At 30.2% G+C, this 10,625-nt stretch overlaps 1 pseudogene; it reads left to right on the top strand.

Moving 5' to 3' along the window:
- The first annotated feature begins 4,241 nt into the window (after positions 1–4,241).
- The window catches only part of LOC119609517, a 100,496-nt pseudogene continuing 94,112 nt past the window's right edge, over positions 4,242–10,625 (top strand).

The following is a 10,625-nucleotide window of genomic DNA, read 5'->3' as shown; positions in this document are numbered from 1 at the left end:
TAGAACTAAACTAGAACTAAACTAGAACTGAACTAGAACTGAACTGAACTGACTAGAACTGAACTAGAACTGAACTAGACTGAACTAGAAACTGAACTAGAACTGAACTAGAACTGAACTAGAACTGAACTAGAACTGAACTAGAACTGAACTAGAACTGAACTAGAACTGAACTAGAACTGAACTAGAACTGAAACTAGAACTGACTAACTGAACTAGAACTGAACTAGAAGACTGAACTAGAACTGAACTAGAACTGAACTAGAACTGAATAAGAACGCTGAACTAGAACTGAACTAGAACTGAACTAGAACTGAACTAGAACTGACCTAGAACTGAACTAGAACGCTGACTAGAACTGACTAGAACTGAACTAGAACTGAACTGAGAACTGAACTAGAACTGAACTAGAACTGAACTAGAACGTGAACTAGAACTGAAGCTAGAACTGAACTAGAACTAGAACTGAACTGAACCTAGAACTGAACTAGAACTAGAGCTAGAGACTGAACTAGAAACTGAACTAGAACTGAACTAGAAATGACTAGAAGGAACTGAGAACTTAACTAAGAACTGAACTAGAACTGAACTAGAACTGAACTAGAACTGAACTAGAACTGAAACTAGACTGAACTAGAACTGAACTAGAAACTGAACTAGAACTGAACTAGAACTGAACTAGAACTGAACTAGAACTGAACTAGAACTGAACTAGACTGAACTAGACTGACTAGAACTGACTAGAAACTGAAACTAGAACTGAACTAGACTGAACTAGACTGAAGTAGAATTGAATTTAAAAAGGCAAATACATACCACCAACATTTTTATAAAATTTAGTAAAAAGAACTATTTAATTATGATTTTCCATTTAAAACCAACAAAAAACCCATTAAAAAATATCAATTCTATTCAACTATATAAATGACTAAACCCATAATTAGATTGTTTCATATCCTTGTAAGATTAGATACATACATATGATTCCTTTAAACTTTTTCTATAAAATACACCATAATGTATTACCTCGACTTTTGTTTCATTATATAGTACTCTTCCGTCCCATCAACATTTTAATGCAGACAATGATTACTAAACACCCTCAAAACTCCAACACTTTAGTGATAAAATATTATCAACACATTTTTGGCAACACCCCCCCTTAAAATATACCATCAATTTCCCTAGGAAAATCAACAAAAATTATGCAAATTATGAAAAGATCATCTATTTTCTCTAACACAAGCACATTCGAATATACATATATATATGTTTATGTATGTACGTGTGCATGTATTTGGAACTTTCTCGTTTGTAATGAGCATTTTTTTTAGTTTACTGTTTTTGTTGAAAGAGTCTCAAACAAAAAGCATATGCAAAATTCAATTCGGTTTTTTTGGTTTTGTGTAGATACTTTCTCTAGCTGACATGATAGAATATGATTTATCATTATCTAAAGAAAAATATTGTGTAGAAAAAAAAGAAAATATATTCATGTGTGTTGAGAGAGTGGGAGGAAAAGGAAATAATGTAAACGAATATTAAAAACGGGAAATAAATTCATATAGAGGCGAAATGCTGTTAGGAAGAATCAAAGGGTAGTGCAAAAAGTGGAAAATATTTATTTTTGTAGTAAATATAGTTCTCTTAAGAAATTGGTCAGCGCTTGCAGATTTTCAGATAAAAAATATTTCTCCATTATAATATTTGTTTTAAATTTCACTACTGTTATGACCATATGATGGTTTAATGATAATGCTGTTTATGCTTATAATGATGATAATACCAAAATATTAACTAACAAAATTTTTAACACAAATGAATACCAATACTATAAAACAATAGTTCTAGATCAGTTCAGTTTAGTTCTAGTTCAGTTCTAGTTCAGTTCTAGGTGCATTTCTAGTTCAGTTCTAGTTCAGTTCTAGTTCAGTTCTAGTTCAGTTCTAGTTCAGTTCTAGTTCAGTCTAGTTCAGTTCTATTTCAGTTCTAGTTCAGTTTCTAGTTCAGTTCTAGTTCAGTTCTAGTTCAGTTCCTAGTTCAGTTCTAGTTCAGTTCTAGTTCAGTTCTAGGTCACAGTGTTAGTTCAGTTCTAGTTCAGTTCTAGTTCAGTTCTAGTTCAGGTTCTAGTTCAGTTCTCTAGTTCAGTTCTAGTTCAGTTCTAGTTCAGTTCTAGTTCAGTTAGTTCAGTTCTAGTTCAGTTCTAGTTCAGTTTCTAGTTCAGTTCTAGTTCAGTTCTAGTTCAGTTCTAGTTCAGTTCTAGTTCAGTTCTAGTTCAGTTCTAGTTCAGTTCTAGTTCGGTTCTAGTTCAGTTCTAATTCAGTTCTAATTCAGTTCTAGTTCAGTTCTAGGTCTAGTTCAGTTCTACTTCAGTTCTAGTTCAGTTCTAGTTCAGTTCTAGTTCAGTTCTAGTTCAGTTCTAGTTCAGTTCTAGTTCAGTCTTAGTTCAGTTCTAGTTCAGTTCTAGTTCAGTTCTAGTTCAGTTCTAGTTCAGTTCTAGTTCAGTTCTAGTTCAGTTCTAGTTCAGTTCTAGTTCAGTTCTAGTTCAGTTCTAGTTCAGTTCTAGTTCAGTTCTAGTTCAGTTCTAGTTCAGTTCTATTTCAGTTCTAGTTTTTCAGTTTCTAGTTCAGTTCTAGTTCAGTTCTAGTTCAGTTTAGTTCAGTTCTAGTTCAGTTCTAGTTCAGTTCTAGTTCAGTTCTAGTTCAGTTCTAGTTCAGTTCTAGTTCAGTTCTAGTTCAGTTCTAGTTCAGTTCTAGTTCAGTTCTAGTTCAGTTCTAGTTCAGTTCTAGTTCAGTTTCTAGTTCAGTTCTAGTTCAGTTCTAGTTCAGTTCTAGTTCAGTTCTAGTTCAGTTTTCTAGTTCAGTTCTAGTTCAGTTCTAGTTCAGTTCTAGTTCAGTTCTAGTTCAGTTTTTCAGTTCTAGTTCAGTTCTAGTTCAGTTCTAGTTCAGTTCTAGTTCAGTTCTAGTTCAGTTCTAGTTCAGTTCTAGTTCAGTTCTAGTTCAGTTCTAGTTCAGTTCTAGTTCAGTTCTAGTTCAGTTCTAGTTCAGTTCTAGTTCAGTTCTAGTTCAGTTCTAGTTCAGTTCTAGTTCAGTTCTAGTTCAGTTCTAGTTCAGTTCTAGTTCAGTTCTAGTTCAGTTCTAGTTCAGTTCTAGTTCAGTTCTAGTTCAGTTTCTAGTTCAGTTCTAGTTCAGTTCTAGTTCAGTTCTAGTTCAGTTCTAGTTCAGTTCTAGTTCAGTTCTAGTTCAGTTCTAGTTCAGTTCTATTGTCAGTTCTAGTTCAGTTCTAGTTCAGTCTAGTTCAGTTCTGTTCAGTTCTAGTTCAGTTCTAGTTCAGTTCTAGTTCAGTTCTAGTTCAGTTCTAGTTCAGTTCTAGTTCAGTTTCTAGTTCAGTTCTAGTTCAGTTCTAGTTCAGTTCTAGTTCAGTTCTAGTTCAGTTCAGTTCAGTTTAGTTTTCTAGTTCAGTTCTAGTTCAGTTCTAGTTCAGTTCTAGTTCAGTTCTAGTTCAGTTCTAGTTCAGTTCTAGTTCAGTTCTAGTTCAGTTCTAGTTCAGTTCTAGTTCAGTTCTAGTTCAGTTCTAGTTCAGTTCTAGTTCAGTTCTAGTTCAGTTCTAGTTCAGTTCTAGTTCAGTTCTAGTTCAGTTCTAGTTCAGTTCTAGTTCGGTTCTAGTTCAGTTTTAGTTCAGTTCTAATTCAGTTCTAATTCAGTTCTAGTTCAGTTCTAGTTCAGTTCTAATTCAGTTCTAATTCAGTTCTAATTCAGTTCTAATTCAGTTCTAATTCAGTTCTTGTTCAGTTCTAGTTCAGTTTTTGTTCAGTTGTTGTTCAGTTCTTGTTCAGTTCTAGTTCAGTTTCTTGTTCAGTTCCAGTTCAGTTTAGTTCTAGTTCTGTTCTGGATGATTTTTTGTTTAGTTCTATTTCAGTTCTAGTTTAGTTCTTGATCAATTATATTTCAGTTCTAGGTTTTTTCCTATGCAATACTATTGTCATTAAAACAAGTTAAAACGTGTTTGTGTATCTTTACTAAATTTTAAACATCTGTTATATGAAAATACCGAGTATATGACTATTACCTGTAACATATTTTTAGGGATTTGCTTTCATAAATAACAAAAACATATTTTTAAGCAGACAAAATGGTTTATTTCTCTTAACTAAATATAAGAAGAAAACTATTTATAAAAACTTTTGTTTCATAAATAAAATTTAATAATTCTCTGTGTGTTTTGTTTTTGGAATCTTTACAGTTTATCTTCATAAAAAATTGATATCACAGTATACGTCACTGCCATAAACTTAAGAAGAATAAATAATAATAATAATAATAATAAAAAACTAACTACAAAAGGAAAATATTGCAGAAATTTATTATAAAGTAACAGAGGAAAAAAAGAGAAAATAGTTGTAAGCATTTCATTTAAGGCACCTCTTGGACTACTACCAGCAGCAGCATTTACAGTACATTGATAAACAATATAAATAAAAATATGGAAAAAAATATGAAACAAAGATACACCTGCAACATAATAAAATAATGAAAATAACAATAATAATGACATGAAAAAAATATTAAAACAAAAAAAGCACTTTTTAAATAAATAATAATTAAAATAAAAAAGCTCCTGGGTTGTTAAAGAACTGATAATAATACTTAAAATATTATAAAAACCAAATTGACAAAATATTGTAAACCAACAGAAGAACTTACAACAATAAAACAAATACTCGCCATATATAAAAGTAAAATTTAAATAAAAATAAAACGAATATAATTTAACATATTTTAGGAAAATTATAAATTTTCTTAAGAAAAAAAGCTTTAAAAAGCTTTCAGTTAAACTATTCCTCTTCTAGTTAAACAATTTGAATGGATAGATATTAATGTTTGAAAAATCTTTGGGAATTTAACATCTTAACTATAAAAAAGATCCACCTATAATGCTGCTACACAACGATTTTTTAAATAAAAAGCTTTACATCAACCATAAGACAAGGCGAAAAACTTTTAAATACTTAAAAGCTTTTAAGGCTTTTAAGTGTTATCTAACATACAAGCATAAATGTAAACTAAACTACACCAGCCTAAAGCAAGCATACAACTTACAGAGATCATTTAAAAGAAAAAGCTTTAAGCTTTCAACATGTAAACCTTTAAGCAATACATACAACAATCACTTTCAACAGCAGCAGCAGCAACAAGAAAAACATTTTCAAAATCTTTATAGAATTAAAGAAAAAAGGTTGTCTTTTTTAAAATCAGACTTTAGCAATAGTAGCAACAGCAGCAACCATGGGCTCGAAAGCTTTTCAACAAGTTACGAGCTAAATTGTCATAACATTAAAACCTTAAATAGTCAACAGCAAATCTCACAAACTTTCAAAAAATCTTTACAACATGACTTGAAACAAAGACTGGCTTTACGTAAACGTTACTTACGGCGTAAAAGAAAAAGAAAATTTTTTCAAAACGTAAACACTACCTTTACTATCAAAACTATTACCAACACTACCAGCAGCCGCAGCAGCAACAACAACAATTTTTTAAATACCATAATAGTAGGAACAACAACAGCATCTTAAGTTGCAGGCAACGCCAACAACAGCAACAACATAATTATGAGAAAATAGACATTAACAATAGAACCACTGCTCAACAATATAATTGTCATTATCAGCATTACGAACAGCATCAACAGCAAACTAATTTTGCAGCATTATCAACAGCAACATACAAACCATTCTCACATCACCAACAAAGACTTAGCAACAGTATTATTATGTTACAACTATTCATAAATTCAATACTACGTTTAAGTTTAATCTCAATAACAGCCGTGTATCGGAGAACGACAAGCACTTTGTCAACAACCACACAGCAGATTGTTACGGCTGTTAGTGCTGCCACAACACTGCCAATTATACAAAATCTACAACAACCACATAGGCAGCAACAACCAAATCAACTAAAGCAACAAAACCATGAATATAAGCAACAACAGCAGCAACAACTTAGTATATTTATGTTGCAGGATATGCAACAGACAGAAACGACAGCAACAACAATAGCAGCAACAAAAAACACAACAAAAAGTGATATTTTACAGCCTGCTACTAAGCAACAAAAGCACCAACAGCCTCCTGCAACACATACTAGTAGTCGTCGTTGTCTGCCTTATCGACAACATGAATATAAGGAACAACAACATTGTCGTCGCGAACAATTACTGTTGACAACAAAAGGACTTAATAAATACTCATGGATATTTTTATTAATTTATTTGAATTTATCTGCTAAAGGTAAGTGTTGCAAAAATAAATATTTTTACTTTCTATAGATTTAATACGAATAGTTTGTATGAAATTTAATTAAACTTTTAATTAAACCAATTAATATTCGGAATTTTTTTTAACAATTTCAACACATGAGTCTAAGTTAAAACAATAATCGACCTTAAGTTACCCTACACCAGTCATGAAAAAAGTGATTTTCGAAAGTTTTGTTCAATTCTAGTTCTGTTCTAGTTCTGTTCTAGTTCTGTTCTAGTTCTGTTCTAGTTCTGTTCTAGTTCTGTTCTAGTTCTGTTCTAGTTCTGTTCTAGTTCTGTTCTAGTTCTGTTCTAGTTCTGTTCTAGTTCTGTTCTAGTTCTGTTCTAGTTCAGTTCTGTTCTAGTTCTGTTCTAGTTCTGTTCTAGTTCTGTTCTAGTTCTGTTCTAGTTCTGCAGGTATTATTGAATGAGTTTGTCATAATATTTTTTGTATCTCTTCATTTTATGGTTTAGTAAATTATTACATGCATTCGTTCAGTTCAAACCACTTTTCATCCACAAGACGAGCATGGAAGAACATAAAATATATTTTTTATATAGTTTTTCCACTTTATATTGAAGCAGAAGTTTTTTTTTTCATTTTTTGTGAATTTTCGTTTGTAAAAAGATGAGTTTTTTTTTTTTATTTTCATATAAATTTTTTACAATATTTTATTATTTTTTATATTTTGTTACTAACTGGTCTTTCAATGTAAAAGCAACTGTAAATTTATTTTATGTTTTTCGGTTTTGTGTTGAAAGTTTGCTTTTTCTGCTCCTTTCAAGCTTCGAAATTGTTATTCGCTTTAGTGCTAGATATGTTTTTGTTGTGAGTCTTGATGGTTTAGCTGCTATGAAAATATACAATTTATAGCATTTCTTTCTGCATGAAAGCTATGAAATTATAGTTTCAGCTGCCAGTTACTGTAACAGTCAGGCAAATCATTAAAGGTACACAAAGTACACAAATATTTCTTAAAAGGCGGTTTTTACAATACATTATTGTCTTTTAATGAAAAAATATTTGCTTTGACTTTTGAAATTTTGCTTGAGTTGCAAGTAACCTTATAATTATTAGCTACACTATAAATATTACTGTTATTGTTGCATTTCCGTGGGAGTAGAGTAGTATATATCTACTATCATACATATTCTCTAAAATTCCTTTAACTATATCCTCCGAAAATCGCAGATAACTTTGTTAAGTGTACACATTTGTCAGTATGCTTCATTTAACAACATACAATAAAATCTAAAAAATATATGAAAAATTTAACAAATGCTTTTTCATAGCAACTGTTTTTGAAACTTAAAGTAATATAGAATAAAATTTATATAAAAAACATCTCACTGTAATATTAAAAGAAAAACATACTTGATATAAGACTTAATGGCTAAATGTAGATGATTTGGCGAAACTCTGTTAGTGAACAATTGATGTGTTGAAATATTGCAAAAATGTTCATTGTAAATGAGCTAACAAAGTCATAAGGATTCTTTTCTCTATTATATGGATTGAAAAATCTGTAAAACGCATTTGATAAATTAAACCTTTTGGCTAATAAAGGGAGGAGATTTACAAACTGCTACAAATCAATTGTGTGTAAAACGAGTTGTTTAAAATAAAGCATGACTTAATTATTACAATAACTAGGCATAAAAAAGCTGCTGATAAAGTCGAACTTTCACTAAAAATATGAATTTTCATAGAATACACGAATATACGATATACGGAATATACGATTTTTTATGAAGAACAATAATTTTCATAGAAAACAAGAATCGTCATTGAAAACAAAAATTTTCGTGTAAAACTCGAAATATCACAAAAACTTGAAATTTCATGAAAAATTTGAATTTTCATAGAAAAGTCGAATTTTCATAGAAAAGTCGAATTTTCATAGGAAAGTCGAATTTTCATAGAAAAGTCGAATTTTCATAGAAAAGTCGAATTTTCATAGAAAAGTCGAATTTTCATAGAAAAGTCGAATTTTCATAGAAAAGTCGAATTTTCATAGAAAAGTCGAATTTTCATAGAAAAGTCGAATTTTCATAGAAAAGTCGAATTTTCATAGAAAAGTCGAATTTTCATAAAAAAGTCGAATTTTCATAAAAAAGTCGTATTTTCACAGAAAAGTCGAATTTTCACGGAAAAGTCGAATTTTCACGGAAAAGTCGAATTTTCATAGAAAAGTCGAATTTTCATAGAAAAGTCGAATTTTCATAGAAAAGTCGAATTTTCATAGAAAAGTCGAACTTTCATAGAAAAGTCGAACTTTCATAGAAAAGTCGAATTTTCATAGAAAAGTCGAATTTTCATAGAAAAGTCGAATTTTCATAGAAAAGTCGAATTTTCATAGAAAAGTCGAATTTTCATAGAAAAGTCGAATTTTCATAGAAAAGTCGAATTTTCATAGAAAAGTCGAATTTTCATAGAAAAGTCGAATTTTCATAGAAAGTCGAATTTTCATAGAAAAGTCGAATTTTCATAGAAAACTAACTAACTAACTAACTACTAACTAACTAACTAACTAACTAACTAACTAACTAACTAACTAACTAACTAACTAACTAACTAACTACTAACTAACTAACTAACTAACTAACTAACTAACTACTAACTAACTAACTAACTACTAACTAACTAACTAACTAACTAACTAACTAACTAACTACTAACTAACTAACTAACTAACTAACTAACTAACTAACTACTAAACTAACTAACTAACTACTAACTAACTAACTAACTACTAACTAACTACTAACTAACTAACTAACTAACTAACTAACTAACTAACTAACTAACTAACTAACTACTAACTAACTACTAACTAACTAACTAACTACTAACTAACTAACTAACTAACTAACTAACTAACTACTAACTACTAACTAACTACTAACTAACTACTACTAACTAACTAACTAACTAACTAACTAACTAACTACTAACTAACTAACTAACTAACTAACTACCTAACTAACTAACTAACTACTAACTAACTAACTAACTAACTAACTAACTACTACTAACTAACTAACTAACTAACTACTAACTACTAACTAAACTAACTAACTAACTAACTACTAACTAACTAACTAACTAACTAACTAACTAACTAACTAACTAACTAACTAACTAACTAACTAACTAACTAACTAACTAACTAACTAACTAACTACTAACTACTAACTACTAACTAACTAACTAACTAACTAACTAACTAACTACTAACTAACTAACTAACTAACTACTAACGAACTAACTAACTAACTAACTAACTAACTAACTAACTAACTAACTAACTACTACTAACTAACTAACTAACTAACTAACTACTAACTAACTAACTAACTAACTAACTAACTAACTAACTACTAACTAACTAACTAACTAACTAACTAACTAACTAACTAACTAACTAACTAACTAACTAACTAACTAACTAACTATTAAGTGATTAGACTATGACTAGACTATGACTAGACTATGACTAGACTATGACTAGACTATGACTAGACTATGACTAGACTATGACTAGACTATGACTAGACTATGACTAGACTATGACTAGACTATGACTAGACTATGACTAGACTATGACTAGACTATGACTAGACTATGACTAGACTATGACTAGACTATGACTAGACTATGACTAGACTATGACTAGACTATGACTAGACTATGACTAGACTATGACTAGACTATGACTAGACTATGACTAGACTATGACTAGACTATGACTAGACTATGACTAGACTATGACTAGACTATGACTAGACTATGACTAGACTATGACTAGACTATGACTAGACTATGACTAGACTATGACTAGACTATGACTAGACTATGACTAGACTATGACTAGACTATGACTAGACTATGACTAGACTGTGACTGGACTATGATAGGTCACTTCTTGGGAATCCTGCAGTTTTAAATACTTCTCGACGCTTTTAAACAATTTTTGAAGTAATTTATTGTACTAACTGTCCTCCTCAAATTACTTCACTGAATATATTATTTATTGCCCATTCCAATTTTCAAATATACTCGTTTTATTTGTAATTTAAATTAAATTTATGTTTGCTTAATTTCACAAACAACTATTTTACGCTGTAATTAAAATAAAATTATTTGACTTTCGTGTTGGTTAAATAAAACTTACTTGCATGCACATGAGCCAACATGAGCCGGCAATGAACATTTGTAGAAGAAAATGGCAGCTGTTGCAAAACAAAAAACAGAAAAAAGAAGTGTTTAACGAACTTAATGTAACTAATTTGGTTGTCGGTGCTGTTGTTGCTGTCGTTGCTCT

Source organism: Lucilia sericata, unplaced genomic scaffold (genome assembly GCF_015586225.1).
Source record: "Lucilia sericata isolate MDLA Ls3-8-SP2 unplaced genomic scaffold, ASM1558622v1 Contig000997F_arrow, whole genome shotgun sequence".
Classification (NCBI taxonomy): domain Eukaryota; kingdom Metazoa; phylum Arthropoda; class Insecta; order Diptera; family Calliphoridae; genus Lucilia; species Lucilia sericata.
This window is presented reverse-complemented; position numbering and strand designations above follow the sequence as displayed.